This window comes from Oncorhynchus mykiss, chromosome 16 (assembly GCF_057628025.1).
Source record: "Oncorhynchus mykiss isolate SJ-2025 chromosome 16, ASM5762802v1, whole genome shotgun sequence".
Lineage (NCBI taxonomy): Eukaryota > Metazoa > Chordata > Actinopteri > Salmoniformes > Salmonidae > Oncorhynchus > Oncorhynchus mykiss.
In genome coordinates this window covers 53188182-53204731 of record NC_143037.1, presented here as the reverse complement: position 1 = coordinate 53204731, position 16550 = coordinate 53188182, and the positions used below count along the sequence as shown (strand labels likewise).

Here is a 16550-nt window from a genome sequence, read left to right as displayed (position 1 = left end):
GGGAAAATAAGCCTGGATATTATAGCCTTCTGTCTGGGTCTATACTACACTAATGTACTGGCACTCATTTAACATGTAGGATCCGGTTATACTACCACATTACTACAGGCATTTAGTAGTATCTACTCCAGTGAATGAGTACTTAGGGGGAGAGATGAAGGGATGCAGAAACTGAACAGACACCGTGATTTTCCCACTCCACCAGCATCCCGACTCTCCACAGCACTCTGTTTGTGAGTTGGAGTAGTACATACACACCCCCACTAATCAGCAAACACTCAGGAAACTGGCAACAAAAACAGTTTTTTACGTAAACCAACATAGCATTCCCTAAGTCTCTATACTGCCGTGTTAGTTGTACACAAATACACAACAGCATTCGTTTGGTTGTAACAGTTTATGAGAACGCCGTCCTGTTACTTAGTAGGGGACATGATATAGGGATGTATTGGAGGCCCTGACTCAAACAGAGAGCCAGAGCTATTCCTCCTGGCCTGCTCTCTCTTCCTCATGGCCCAGAGGATCTCGACTCATCACTGGAGTCTCTCAGCCACGGACGACTCAACAGGAAATTGGGAAGAATGGCTGGGGAGTCGGCAAAACTGGCTACGATTGGGAGAGGATTGACCCTAGGTAAACACTCCAAGCCAAACACACATGCACACACACAGACACAGTCATGTAAATGATATGGACTATACAGGAGTTGTGTGCAAACAGTCCCACTAATATGTGCACACAAACACACACCAAACATCCGTCGTACTAGCTACCATCCCACAGTAAAACATATCGATCGACCCATGACTGGGACTGGGGGACATTCAGTCAGTCTTCCTAAAGACCACTATACAAAGGGGGTCATTGGGGCGTGAGAGCAGGGTCGTGTGAGAGGACTTGGCCTGCCCTGCTGTGGATCACACCCTGCATTACTCTGCATAGCTGTGTCTCCAAAGACCTTCTCTTATCAGGCCTGGGGTTAGCAGGCTGATACAGAGCTGTATATGTAACAACCAACACTACTTCATCCCCAACTTGAGATGGGATCACACTGTCAAATTACTCTGGGACCAAGGTGAGTGGGACAAAGACATCAACTGTGCCTCAGTTACACACAGTTACACACACACACTACATCTGTCCCGGGTGTAAAGCTGTGTTTCTCAGACAGAGAGTCATTAACAAACGCACAGAGATACACATAGAAACACACACAAACACAAATATACACCTAAAAAGAGCTCAAAAGGTTGCAAAGAGAGAAGATTACATTTATTGACAGAAGTCTCTTAATTTCACTTTGTGGCCTTCTGAGTATCAACCAATTCATTTTCCTAAAAATCCCCTGGAGTGAGTGATGTGCTAAGCCCCCTGCTAAACTTAAAGCTAAAGCTTCTGCTCCACTGGTCATTGAGCCCAGAACCACTGGAGGGATTTGTAAGGCTAACAGCTGTTTGGGCTGTGGCTGGGGGGTTGTCATGACTAACAGTCCTCCCCTCATCATCGTCATCCTGCTATGCTATACTAGAGAAACACTGCAGTTAGTTCCTTCACAAATAAACCATTTGTGATTTTTTCAAATGTAACCAGGGGGAAAACATCTGACAATTATCAGCCCAGTTCCACTGTAATGTGATTGAGGTCTAATGTGGCAGTAGGTGATCAACTGAAATGCATGTGTAAATAAACACACAAGAGCAAACACATTCGGAAACCGACTCCCATCCCGACTCCCATCCCGACTCCCATCCCAACTGTGATAGTTAGCAGGGAAACATGTGAATAGAATCTCATCAGGGGGAAGGTATGTGAACCCTGACCCCTGCCCACGACCCACAGCAGGCCAGGTTCCTCCATGCGCTGCCATTATAATCATTTCCATAGCAGGCCATTCGGACCACCAGAGAGAGGGCGAGGGGAGAAGAGGGCTTCAAAGCCGTCTGGGTAACGATTGCACACGCCAGGTCTGTTAAAGGAATCATAAAGGAATCACGCTGCCGATGTTCCACAGAACAGGCCATGTTTCTCAGCCCATGTCTCCCTCCTTCTCCTCCTCCCCCTCCACCTCCACACCGCCGCTGGCTAGCTTCTCTCCAAATCATGACCAAGCAGCACATGTTACAGGAACATAGAACACTGCCTGGCTAGAGCACTGCATCCCTGTACGTCATAGCAACACCAGCTAGCTACTAGACTAGAGCACTGCATCCCTGTATGTCATAGCAACACCAGCTAGCTACTAGACTAGAGCATTTGCATCCCTGTACGTCATAGCAACACCAGCTAGCTACTAGACTAGAGCACTGCATTCCTGTACGTCATAGCAACACCAGCTAGCTACTAGACTAGAGCACTGCATCCCTGTATGTCATAGCAACACCAGCTAGCTACTAGACTAGAGCACTGCATTCCTGTACGTCATAGCAACACCAGCTAGCTACTAGACTAGAGCACTGCATCCCTGTACGTCATAGCAACACCAGCTAGCTACTAGACTAGAGCACTGCATCCCTGTACGTCATAGCAACACCAGCTAGCTACTAGACTAGAGCACTGCATCCCTGTATGTCATAGCAACACCAGCGAGCTACTAGACTAGAGCACTGCATCCCTGTACGTCATAGCAACACCAACTAGCTACTAGACTAGAGCACTGCATCCCTGTACGTCATAGCAACACCAGCTAGCTACTAGACTAGAGCACTGCATCCCTGTAAGTCATAGCAACACCAGCTAGCTACTAGACTAGAGCACTGCATCCCTGTAAGTCATAGCAACACCAGCTAGCTACTAGACTACAGCACTGCATCCCTGTATGTCATAGCAACACCAGCTAGCTACTAGACTAGAGCACTGCATCCCTGTATGTCATAGCAAAACCAGCTAGCTACTAGACTAGAGCACTGCATCCCTGTACGTCATAGCAACACCAGCTAGCTACTAGACTAGAGCACTGCACCGCTCAGCAACACAGTGGTATTGAAGAAGCGCTATTCATCCGTGAAGGCCTGGTAAGTTACAGGTCACCCAGCATGGTAACACTGAGAAATGCCACTCTTCATCCTGGCCTTTCATTTAACCCTTTCAAATCCCCACAGGGGGGGGGGGGGGGGGTGCACTTTTCCACACATTCTTCTGGCGATGTGTGGTGTCCATCAGATGCATGGCACTAGGAGGTCTTCTGCTCTGACATGGAGAGGCAAGGATTACAAACCCTATGACTGCCTCAGGCCTTGTGACGTTAGGGAGCAGTGATCACCGTGATACATCAGGAGGAGCAGGACAAGGACATGAATAATGAGTTAAACAAAGGGAGAAGGGAAATATCCTTTCCCTGGCATGTAGTGGTCTGTAGTATAACCCTCCCCTCCCAGAGAGATCAATAAGCTCATTCAAATCCTTTAATGGGGTATTAATTAGGAGATTACTGAACACCAGCCTGCACTTCACCCCTCCTCTGTCTGCACTGAGGCACTCAGTGGAGACCACTGTCTCAGGACAGGACTGCATCAGGCCCCGAACTCAACCCCAGCTCCCAAACTGATGGTGCTATGTCAGTATAGACCTCGGTCAGAAGACATGACATGACAGCTGGACCAGAACTCAACCACAGCTCACCTCACACAACACTGGTCCAAAGTCAGTGGAGAACACTGACAGAGGACATGACCGCATCTGGACCAGAACTCAACCACAGCTCACCTCACACAACACTGGTCCAAAGTCAGTGGAGAACACTGACAGAGGACATGACCGCATCTGGACCAGAACTCAACCACAGCTCACCTCACACAACACTGGTCCAAAGTCAGTGGAGAACACTGACAGAGGACATGACCGCATCTGGACCAGAACTCAACCACAGCTCACCTCACACAACACTGGTCCAAAGTCAGTGGAGAACACTGACAGAGGACATGACCGCATCTGGACCAGAACTCAACCACAGCTCACCTCACACAACACTGGTCCAAAGTCAGTGGAGAACACTGACAGAGGACATGACCGCATCTGGACCAGAACTCAACCACAGCTCACCTCACACAACACTGGTCCAAAGTCAGTGGAGAACACTGACAGAGGACATGACCGCATCTGGACCAGAACTCAACCACAGCTCACCTCACACAACACTGGTCCAAAGTCAGTGGAGAACACTGACAGAGGACATGACCGCATCTGGACCAGAACTCAACCACAGCTCACCTCACACACCACTGGTCCAAAGTCAGTGGAGAACACTGACAGAGGACATGACCGCATCTGGACCAGAACTCAACCACAGCTCACCTCACACAACACTGGTCCAAAGTCAGTGGAGAACACTGACAGAGGACATGACCGCATCTGGACCAGAACTCAACCACAGCTCACCTCACACAACACTGGTCCAAAGTCAGTGGAGAACACTGACAGAGGACATGACCGCATCTGGACCAGAACTCAACCACAGCTCACCTCACACACCACTGGTCCAAAGTCAGTGGAGAACACTGACAGAGGACATGACCGCATCTGGACCAGAACTCAACCACAGCTCACCTCACACAACACTGGTCCAAAGTCAGTGGAGAACACTGACAGAGGACATGACCGCATCTGGACCAGAACTCAACCACAGCTCACCTCACACAACACTGGTCCAAAGTCAGTGGAGAACACTGACAGAGGACATGACCGCATCTGGACCAGAACTCAACCACAGCTCACCTCACACAACACTGGTCCAAAGTCAGTGGAGAACACTGACAGAGGACATGACCGCATCTGGACCAGAACTCAACCACAGCTCACCTCACACAACACTGGTCCAAAGTCAGTGGAGAACACTGACAGAGGACATGACCGCATCTGGACCAGAACTCAACCACAGCTCACCTCACACAACACTGGTCCAAAGTCAGTGGAGAACACTGACAGAGGACATGACCGCATCTGGACCAGAACTCAACCACAGCTCACCTCACACACCACTGGTCCAAAGTCAGTGGAGAACACTGACAGAGGACATGACCGCATCTGGACCAGAACTCAACCACAGCTCACCTCACACAACACTGGTCCAAAGTCAGTGGAGAACACTGACAGAGGACATGACCGCATCTGGACCAGAACTCAACCACAGCTCACCTCACACACCACTGGTCCAAAGTCAGTGGAGAACACTGACAGAGGACATGACCGCATCTGGACCAGAACTCAACCACAGCTCACCTCACACAACACTGGTCCAAAGTCAGTGGAGAACAGACAGAGGACATGACCGCATCTGGACCAGAACTCAACCACAGCTCACACACAGCTGGTCCCATGTCACTTGAGCCTAAATAATGGCTTTGACAGGAGATAGGGTCATCACTTTTGACAGCATCTCTTTTGATTTAAACAAAACCTTCCATACATATTTGCCAGTGGAAGAAGTGGTAAGAAAGTTACTATTTGGACCTGAATGCCAAAACATTCAAATAAAATGCTCTTGGTCGCACACACATAATTAGCAGATGTTATTGCGGATGTAGCGGAATAAAGAATTATAGAAATATTTGGACAATGTCGGAGTCCGGGATGTATAGACAATACGGACAGTATATGGATAGAATATGTGGTATATCTGAAGGATGTGGCCACTCTCAGGAGATAATACCATACCATGAGACATCCATTCTTAATCACTGGAAAATACATTTAAGTTGAATTGTATTTTCTAATTACTGCCACAAAGATGGCCGCCAGTTCACCCACCGTCAAATGTCAACTTAAATGGTCATGTCAATTCTAGTATCTATATTTCTATGATTTCAATAGGTTCCCTATGGAGGATTGACAGTATAATTTCAAAAAACAGATATTCCATTCAAGTCAACATTCTCTGATGTGTGGACGTCCAACCATCATTATGTTACCATTTAAACGTTTACATTTCAATTGTATTCCCATTTTAGTACATTTATCAGCCAAAACATGACACCCTTTAAGAGCATGTTTTGTCTCAACTGAACACAAACACCTCAGATTATATCAAATAGGGTCTAAGCTACAACGTATGCGAATATGAAAAATATTAATTGACCTTTATAGCGAAAAAAAATATACTTTTTTTAATAAGCTTATTATTGATATCAATTTCAACCATTTATCTTTTGCAGTGATAAAGACTCATAGTATGGTGGGATATGCAAAATATTTCAACTTTGAGCACCTCTATCTCCTAAATGTTTTGGCATTCGGATCCAAAAAGTCACTTTCTGAGCACTTCTACAAACGGGCAAATATGTATGGAAGGTTTTGTTCAACTCAAAAGGGGTGCTGTCAAAAAGTGATTGAATTCAAATGGATTTACCAGATAGAGACCTTGACAAAGAGGCCACAGAGCTGTGAGAATGGTTAACAAGCTACCCCTCACCCCATTTCCCAGGGCCAACCCCCTTCTGAAGGCACCATCCCTCCACACTTTCAGTGTTTTGATGACACCAGATGTCAGTCTCTTCAGCACTGAGGCAAACACCACAGGGGAGGAGGGACAATAGCCGTAGACGGACGGACGGACGGAGGGAGGGAGGGAGGGAGGGAGGGAGGGAGGGAGGGATGAAGGAAGGAAGGAAGGAAGGAAGGAAGGAAGGAAGGAAGGAAGGAAGGAAGGAAGGAAGGAAGGAAGGAAGGAAGGAAGGAAGGAAGGAAGGAAGGAAGGAAGGAAGGAAGGAAGGAAGGAAGGGTGTTGTTGCTACTACATGTGAATCCTTGCGCCGATAAATAAATAAACACGGGCCGTTTCAGCCACAGGTGCTCCGGCAGGGGGTGAAATAGGGTCTCTTGACCCAGCTAAGAAAGGGCAGTGTTGTGCGAACACCCCCCTATACACTCCCCTCTCCTCCCTTAGAACCAGGGTCTGTCCTCCCTGTCCTGTCCCCACAGGGAGCTGATTTGTTGTGCTGGTGGTGTCCGTACGGCCAGGCTTTCCCAGTCCCCAGGGCCAGGCTCCTCCTGTGATTCCCTCTCTATTAGTCTTACATACAGCCCTGGCCTGCTGAATTATTACCAACCCTCGATACACAGAGCAGCAGCTTGGTAATAGCCTTAATGCAGTATATCGGACAGGAGAGAGAAAATGACAAGAAATCATCTATATGTAATAGTAGTAAACGATCAAAGCATTAGACAAAATGATGAGATTTTGTGAAGAATAAACTACTGACTTTCCTTTAGTTTCACATTGGGGAGGAATTTATAGCAGACTGTTGTGTGGGGGAAAAGACACACAAAGTGTAGATATACGCACACACACACAGTGTACTGTAGACACACACACACACACACACACACAGTGTACTGTAGACGCACACACACACACACAGTGTGGTGGTGTTCTCATTAGGAACCCCGACCTGCCTAGAGCAAAGTCTCAGCTGAGATCCCTAAACAAACACTCTTCAAAACACATTTGGGGAAGAAAAAAACAGCATTAGCCGGGAAATGTGTTGAGTGAATTCATCTCCATGCATTTCTACAGCCTCCTCTCACAGAATGCTACAACAGCACATCTGGTAGATCAAAGTAACAAAAGCCTGTGATAGGTCACGGCGACAGCAGGCAACAGATGGTAGAGTGTGTGATGGCCTGGACCTACGGGCTGAGAGATATGCTGATGTTGAAATAGAGATGGGTCCTGGGGTACGGGGGTGCAAAGCTTTCAAAGTTCCTTCCCACCAGGTCCGACGCACCTGAGCTAAACAGGGTGTCCTACTGGCCTTAAGGCCTCAGTACCCAGAACAGTCTTTGTGTTGCTATACAGAGCCAACAGCAGGGCAAGTTAGGATACTATACCAGATAAGAACACTGAGCCCTGATAAGGCAAGCACTATGTTACCAAACCACTGCAAAGTCATTTTAATTATTGGGTGAGTGTAATAATAACTTACACTTAGAGGGTCGTGTGCTCATAGACACACACACAAACACACACTGTCACGTTTGTCTTTGACTAAGCACTCAACAGAATGAGGTGGACCAGCCAGTGTCCTGATCAGGAGGAGTGCTATGCATGCAGACTAAGAAGTTCCCAGGCTCCTGCCCAGACTGTCAATATCATTGTCACCGTCAGACTCGTCGTCCCAGGAAAGCCCTTCCTCCCTTCTCCTCTCTGCTGCAAGCCAGCGAAAACAGTGGATCAGAATAGAAGATGTGTCTCAAATCTATGTGACGAAAAAACACCAGTCTAACTTTGGCCATGGCTCAGGGCTACAAATATAATCCTCACCCACCATGATTATTCCTTGTGTTATTGTTTTTCTATTTGTTCTACTATTTCTCCATTTTTCTCTCTGCATTTTTGGGACTGGCCCGTAAGTAAGCATTTCACTGTCTGTATACGCCTGTTGTTTACGAAGCATGTGACAAATACAATTGGATTTGAATTGTGAAGGATGATGTGTGGATGGTGATGTGTTGGTGTGTGCATATTATCACGGTCCTTGCTGTAGGTGCTGATACGATATGTATTGCGATTCTCACGATTCTGTAAGTATTGCGATTCGATACTGTGATTTTATTGCGATTCGCTGTTTCAAACATATTGCTCACCATTTGTCTACTGCAGAGGGACAGGAGAGAGCCATGAGAAAATGAGTTTTGATCAGTCATGGAAATAAAAGTGCTGAAAACATATTGGCTCCCTATTTAAAAAGATGATGGTGAACAAGCTATGAAGGAAAAATACTATTTTGGTGCAGGTACAGCCAACTAGAGCAACAAATAATATATTATTGCAATATGTGTCTGAATCTCTTAATCTAGCCGTAAGACAGTATTTTCATAAAAATGTTATTATGTTGTTGTTGCAGAAACGCCTTCTTGAACATGTGAACTTTCATGCGTCTTAATAGCAAACTCGTAGGTGATCTGTAAATATGAATACAAATTAAAGTATGAGCCTAGTTCATTTCTCACAGATGAACTAAGGATTTTTCCTGGCTAGCCTTGATTGGCTGAGATAATGGAGGGGATGGTCATGCCGTGAGATAGGTCCTGATTTGTCTGCCATGCCACATAATGGGGTCTTCTCCGATCAGCGAATACTGCAGATTATTTTTTAAAGATAATAGCCATGGACAACTGCAAACATGTTTCTATAGCTCTCAACAACATTGCTCCCCTGAACTGAACTAACGCTATAGAGAAAGCTCAGTGGGAGAATGTTGTGATGGACTACATTCTGGAGGACGATGGGCTCCACCTGTACCCGAATACCTGAGACCCGATCCAGAATTCTAAATGATATCACAGGTCTGGGTCGGAAATGATTGTCATGGGTCTCGGGTATGTGTAATTTCAACGGACTTGTCCGGAAGGACCCATACAGATCATAATGTGACTCCTGCAGTAGAGAGAGAAAGATACATTTTATAATTTATGCTGCTGCTCTTTGCTTTTCACGAGAGTCGCACGTGTAGCTTGTTGTTGTTGTTGGCCAATCATAAATCATCAAGAGGCAAATAGGCAAAAGTTAGGAGATTATCTAATCAATGGAAGGTGGAATTAAAATGATGGAATGGAAGGAGAAGGATAGGCTACAACGATCAAGAGCCAACATATTCTGAATGGAGTTGTTGTTATTTGTAACTGTGTCGGTTGAGTGCATGCAGCCTCAATAAGTTGCTTGGTTTCTAACGCCAGCTAACATTATACATTGTATCTCATTTAGTCAGAAATCTGTTTGTATTGTTAGTTGTTAGCTAGCTGGTTGGTTAGCTTTACCTGCATATTAATACTGCATAATTTCATGCATGTTGGGGATTTTCTGGCACTTGTCTAGAAGGTGGAACAACATGTTTTTCGAAATTTCAAATAAGCATAACTTTCCCATGTTTCCCCAAACTGCAGTGTATAATATACAATTCTGAAGCTTTGAGCCTGTACTTTTATAAAATGTACAAAAAGCCAATCTTGGAAATGGCACATAACACTAAAATGGGAAATATGTAGTCACATTTGTCGATAAAAAAATATTTTAAAAAATCATTACAAATTATATTCCCCCCCCCATCACTAATACTGCCAGGGGTTTACTATTCCAATAACGTGGAATGGGCCCATCCTCTTCAAGTCAGGTGTACTGTATGGATAACAACCAAAACACATGTACAGTATTTACACATATAGGAGCTTTAGAGGAATAAGTGCTGATAAAATTGTGTTTATTCCTGACAACAACGTGCAGGCCGTCCAATAGATATTCAAATTGAATTTGAGAAAACAAACGGCATATTTGCTGTGGCAAAAATCAAATGGAATACTAATCACTGAGTTAGAGCCCATGTTCTTCACAGAGGACTGTGACTTTGATAACATCGAATACGTCTGCCTCCTCCATTTTCTTTACCTGTCATTTTCCCCCGAAAAAATGTAGAAGAGAAACTATTTCAATCTCTGTCCCTTTGATCTAGGTGCCCTTTTCCAGCAGAGCCAGCTTCAAAACATTTCAGACATAAAAGCTCCACTATCCCTGACAGACCAGAGCCTTGAAAGAGAGGATAGGAAAAAGTAGAGGACAAAAATACCGAAGAATAGTTTGTTATTACTGAAATGAATAGTCTACTGCAATAACAAAACATTTCAAATAGGTAAAAATAAGAATTTCAACGAATCAACAATTACATGGATTCACTAATTGAAACAGAAGTGATAGGGTTTATCACTCTGGGATGTTGTCCATACACACCTGGGGAAAATAGCATTTTGTTCGTTTGGAACAGTTTCGAACTTTGAGACACAGATAGATGCACTGAGTGATGTGGCAGTGGCCTGTTTAGGGAGGGAGCTGTCAGGGACAATCATTCCACATAACATATCTCCCTGTCATTCAAGCAGATAAGGGCCATTAAGGTCCGATTCAAATGGTTAGTTCTACCATACTGTTCTGTTTGACATCATCTATGACTGTATTTTATACAAAATAATTGCCTACAGGCGCCGATTCGAGGACACAGAAATGCACGGTGACTGGCATTCCATACTAAGTGGGGTATTCATGGCCCAAAAGCTGGCAGGTGGCGATATTGATCTGGTACTGATCGTTTCGTCTTACCATCCAAACGCATTGTATGCACCTCGCAATGCACTTGTATCCTCCATGGACTGGTTCGTACCTAAAACATTCTCCATTCAGGCTGCAATGGCGTCCATTTCCTCCTTAACTAGATTTAATGGTGAGAAGGCGGAAAGAGTTTTGTAAAATATGCTTACTTTCTTTATGAAACACCATTTTCCACCACCATGCTAGTGGCTAATGATACTTCCTGACGTTGCACCCTGTGTTCAGCCAGGGGTAACACGTCAATCACACCGACAGCATCATTGCATTATGGTACACCAAAAGTATGTTCATTTCTAATGGAACCCTGCGTTTGCCTTGCAGCATTGCGTTGCACAGGCAGTTGCAGTGCATTCTGTGTAGTGCATATGTTGGATTTATCCAATGTATGCATCAAATTGTATGAGTCGGCTTGACAGAAATGGTAGCTGAAGGTGAAGGTTTAACTTGTGTTGCACACATATCCAGATGATGCTGCGTTTCATTTTGCATAATGTTGCTGTCAGTGTGATCAATGCATAAACAACAGACTGCTGCAACCTGATTGGCCAAATGCAATATTCAACATTTCAAGAAAATACATGTTTTTACAATATGCAACATCGGAGAATAGCATTCCTAGCCATTAGCCACTTTAGCATGGTGGTGGGAAATTGTGCTTCACAAAGTATGCATATTTTACCCATGTCTGCCTTCTTGACATTAAATTTACTTAATGAGAAAACAGACGCCTTTGCAGCCTGAATGGAGAATCTTTTAGGTATGAACCGGTCAACATTGGACACGAGTCTATTGCCGGCTGCATACAATGTGTTTGGATGGTAAGATGGAAAGACTCAATATCGCCATCTGCCGCATTTGGGCTAGGGTATTCATGGCCTCTCTCATTTAAATGTCTTATTTTGGCCTGCGTGTGGCTTGTCCCACTGTCCACTGATAAACTATGTGTTGATGTGACCCACACTTTTCAGATGACATGCATGCTGAGCACATATTGCACTGAGTGCATGAGAAAAGCAAATTAACAGACATGCAGTCCAGATTTAAAGCAAAAATAAGACAAATGTATGGAGCCTTTATAGTATAAGCTACTCTAGCTAAGGAATGACTCCAGCGTCCATATGGTATTCAAATAACTCCCGATTGTAAAACGTCTTATCATATATGGCTATGGCTACTGTAGCCTATGAATTACGGTTTGGTCTCAGTTGATATGGCCAGACATTTTTCCTCCACAAAGGAGATGCAAAGGGAAACAAAATAAAGATTGCCTTAGGGCAGCCAAACATGAGCGCGGGAACCATGACACAAAGCCCCCAGTGAGCGCCCCTCAAAACAATATCACTCACCGTTAGTTGATTCATAACGCAAGTAGGGGTCTAAATCAACCAGATTTCCCCACTGTTGTTACAATAGGGATACATGCCTGTTGTATTACGTCGCTAGGCTATCAAATCAAATAGCAAGATGAGCGCGATGAAAGCTAACAGATGTCTGCAAAAATGAAATCAATATATTTAAGTGGACCCATTTGTAATTATTGAAAATTGTGGAAGAATAGCCTAAAAGGTTCGCACATCTAGTGATTGCTTCTTAGCCTGTCATCCACATTATGCTATTTATGAGTAGCAAGACCACACACCAATGTGTAGACTAAATAAAACTTGGATGGTAGTCCATGAAGTGGCCCTCAAATTCTCCAATAGGGCCCCCATAATGAAAAATAGTGCCCGTTTGGTTACGCATAAAAATACATTCGCATCCCTTTAATCATATAGCCTATCGGTAGGATAGAAAAGCCTAATAAAAACGTACTTGCATATAGTACTTATATGTCTACCAATGGTGCATACCCTGTGGTTGTGTGAATAACATCACGGCCAGCACCGCATGCATGTAGGCTACACATCTAAACACACTGCAATAGGGAATCCTAACAAAAGCGGGACACCACCAAAATGGTTAATCCCCTAGATAAATTCGGAAATAAAAGGAATCACACTCCAAGAGAAATCTGAAAGCCACGCTGATGTCTGAACATTAATATGCATTGTGGGCAAAAAATCCGATCGCCTAAATGCGGAGTCTAAAGTGGAGGTTATATACGAGCTTCTTCCAACACGTTCCAGCATAGTCATACCACTTTTATCCGATTTTCTCGGCATCGAAATGAAATGCATAGGCTGCATCCAACAGTCATCCCCAAACCAATCGTCACCTACGCATTCTGTGTAAAAACAAATATATACGATTACATTAAAGTGCATGTTGATGCGACATTAAAATAATGGTATATCCAACTGCGTCAAGACATGTCAAAGCTTCTGAAATTACTTCAATAAATTGCCATTTACGGCTTTATTTTTCTCCAGGCAATGACACAGTGGTAAGCTCTATGTGTGCAAGTTATGGAGTTGAAAATGAAATTGAATTTTATATTCTCCTTTTCTATTCTCCTGCAGTGATCTGCACACATTCTGCATGTAAGAGAACGCCCCAGCTATGTAGCCTTCACACGGCTGCTTGTCACCTACTTATGTCCATTCGTAACCGGTCTACTTTACCAACTTGCCAATCATATCAAATAGGGCGTTCAATTATTTTGCCAAACAATGTGGTCTGCCCAAACCTGAATAGGCTGAGGGAACGCAGATAGCCTAATTGAACCTAAAGGATTCCCTCAAACCGCATTCATTGAGTCCTCGGTTGCCTATCCGAATTATATTAATACTACGACACAGGGAATAGAAACAGCCGGGGAAGAGACATCCGGGGAGAGAGAAGGAATGTCAGTCCCTCAATCGAGCCACAAACTAAGCTACAAATGACACTGTAATAACCACGTTATAAGTGAAGTTGCAGCAGAAAAGTTTTGCTCTACTTACGAATAATTGTGATCTTGGGGTTTGTTTTCTTCAGCATGGTTAAAATATTAAACTTGAAGGCATTTCCACGACTGTCACGATTCTCGCCCAAAAGATCCGCGTTCCGAGTCTTGAGCTTCTCACAGCATGAATGGAGTGGTATGCGGTCTGAGCTCGCAATAGCAAGTAAAAGCCTTGTTCTGAGCGGTATGAATGCTCGCTGCCGCTGTCTGCTTGGTCGCGTCGCCGCCTACCGCGTGTAGGTGGCAGCGTTGGGCACGAGAGTGGCCTCTGCATTTGACTTGGTGACAGCTCTGTTATAAGAGCAACGTCGTCAGTCAGACTTCTTTCCAAACACGGATTGATTGAAGGTCATTTTTTTTCATGAAGTTTAATCATTCCAACATAATAGGCCCAGACTAAACTTGGGTCTCAATTTACCGTTGAGAGTTAGAATAGTAGAATACGAGGTGTAGATCCTACATTTGGTTCTGCATCAGCAGTTTTTCTCTTGATTTATCAGTCACTGAACATCCCTCAATTAGCCGTGTCAGCTAACATTTTTAAATTGGTAAATTAGTCTATCTAGCCAGTTATCTACACTGAACAAAAATATAAACACAACATGTAAAGTATTGGTCCATCATGGTTCATCATGAGCTGAAATAAAAGAGCCCAGAAATGTTCCATGCACACAAAAAGCATATTTCTCTCTAATTTTGTGCACAAATTAGTTCACATCCCTGTTACTGAGGAGTTCTCCTTTGCCAAGCTAATCCATCCACCTGACAGGTGTGGCATGTCAAGAAGCTGATTAAACAGCATGATCATTACACAGGTGCACCTTGTGCTGTGGACAAAAAAAGACCACTCTAAAATGTGCAGTTTTGTCACACAACACAATGCCACAGATGTCTCAAGTTATGAGGGATTGTGCATTTTGCATGCTGACTGCGGGAATGTCCACCAGAGCTGTTGCCAGATAATTGAATGTTCAGTTCTCTACCATAAGCCGCCTCTAACGTAATTTTAGAGAATTTGGCAGTACATCTAACCGGCCTCACAACCACAGAGCCCAGTAGCCACGCCAGCCCAGGACCTCCACATCAGGCTTCTTCACCTGCGGGATCGTCTGAGACCAGCCACCCGGACAGCTGATGAAATTGTCGGTTTGCAAAACTGAAGAATTTCTACACAAACTGTCAGAAACCGTCTCAGGGAAGCTCATCTGCGTGCTCGCCCTCACCAGGGTCTTGATCTGACTGCAGTTTGGCGTCATTTGATGACCACTGGCATGCTGGAGAAGTGTGCTCTTCACGAATGAATCCTGGTTTCAACTGTACTGGGCAGATGAAAGACGTATGGCGTCATGTGGGCGAGTGATTTGACAATGTCAACGTGGTGAACAAAGTGCCCCATGGTGGCGCAGGGATTATAGTATGTGCAGGCATAAGCTACAGACAATGAATACAATTGCATTTTATTGACAATAATTTGATTGCACAGAGATACCATGACGAGATCTAGAGCCCCATTGTCGTGCCATTCGTCCACCGTCATCACCTCATGTTTCAGCATGATAATCCATGGCCCCATGTTGCAAGGATCTGTACACAAGTCCTGGAAGCTGAAAATGTCGCAGTTCTTCCATGGCCTGCCTACTCACCTGACATGTCACCCAGTGAGAAAGTTACGGGATGCTCCGGATCGACGTGTACAATATCCAGAAACTTCGCACAGCCATTGAAGAGTAGTGGGACAACATTCCACAGGCCACGGTCAACTTCCTGATCAACTTTATTCGAAGGAAATGTGTCGTGCTGCATGAGGCAAATGGGGGTCATCCACGTCCCTACTTTTTTTAAAGATATCTGTATTCCCAGTCATGTGAAATTCATAGGTTAGGCACATTTCTTTCAGTTGACTGATTTCCTTATATGATCTGTAACTCAGTAAAATCTTTGAAATGGTTGCATGCTGCGTTGATATTTTTCATTGTAAATTTGCAGAAATCAAGGTCGAATATCGACGGGCCACCCAGGGGGCCCTCATTGATTATTTTCGGCACTCTCACTCAGATATCATTAACATGGCATAATTAATGGCAAAATGTGTAGAACAGCAGAAAACTTGCTTTAAAACTGCAAAAACACATCTCTGCCCCACGGCAAAATAAGTAGAATTGCATGAAATGTGTTATAAAAATGCTACATTTTCTGTCCGCCCCATGGCAAAATGTGTAGAACTGTAGAAAACATGCTTTACAACTGCCAAATTTTCTATCTGCCCCATGGCAAAATGTGTAGAACTGCACAAAATGTACTTTAAAATTTGCATTTCTGTAATGCTTATCATTGGTGGAAGGAGAGGAGGACAAAAATGCAGCGGGCTAAGTGCTCATCATGTTTTAATAGAACAAACTGAACACTACACAAAATAATAACGAAGAGAAAACGAAACAGTTCTGCCAGTTGAACAGACACTAAACAGAAAATAAACACCCACAACCAAAATGGGGAAAACAGGCTACCTAAGTATGATTCTCAATCAGAGACAACCAACGACACCTGCCTCTGGTTGAGAACCAGAAAAAAGAACAT

General features: G+C 44.3%; 1 protein-coding gene across 2 annotated transcripts in view; it reads right to left on the bottom strand.

The window, feature by feature from the left end:
- The window catches only part of LOC110492210 (plexin-A1), a 306350-nt gene extending 292105 nt beyond the window's left edge, over positions 1-14245 (bottom strand). For both annotated transcript variants that reach the window (XM_036947176.2, XM_036947177.2), the window contains exon 1: positions 13972-14245. The gene's annotated coding sequence lies outside the window, so the exon portion shown is untranslated. The remainder of the gene's footprint in view (positions 1-13971) is intronic.
- Between the last annotated feature and the right edge of the window lie 2305 nt (positions 14246-16550).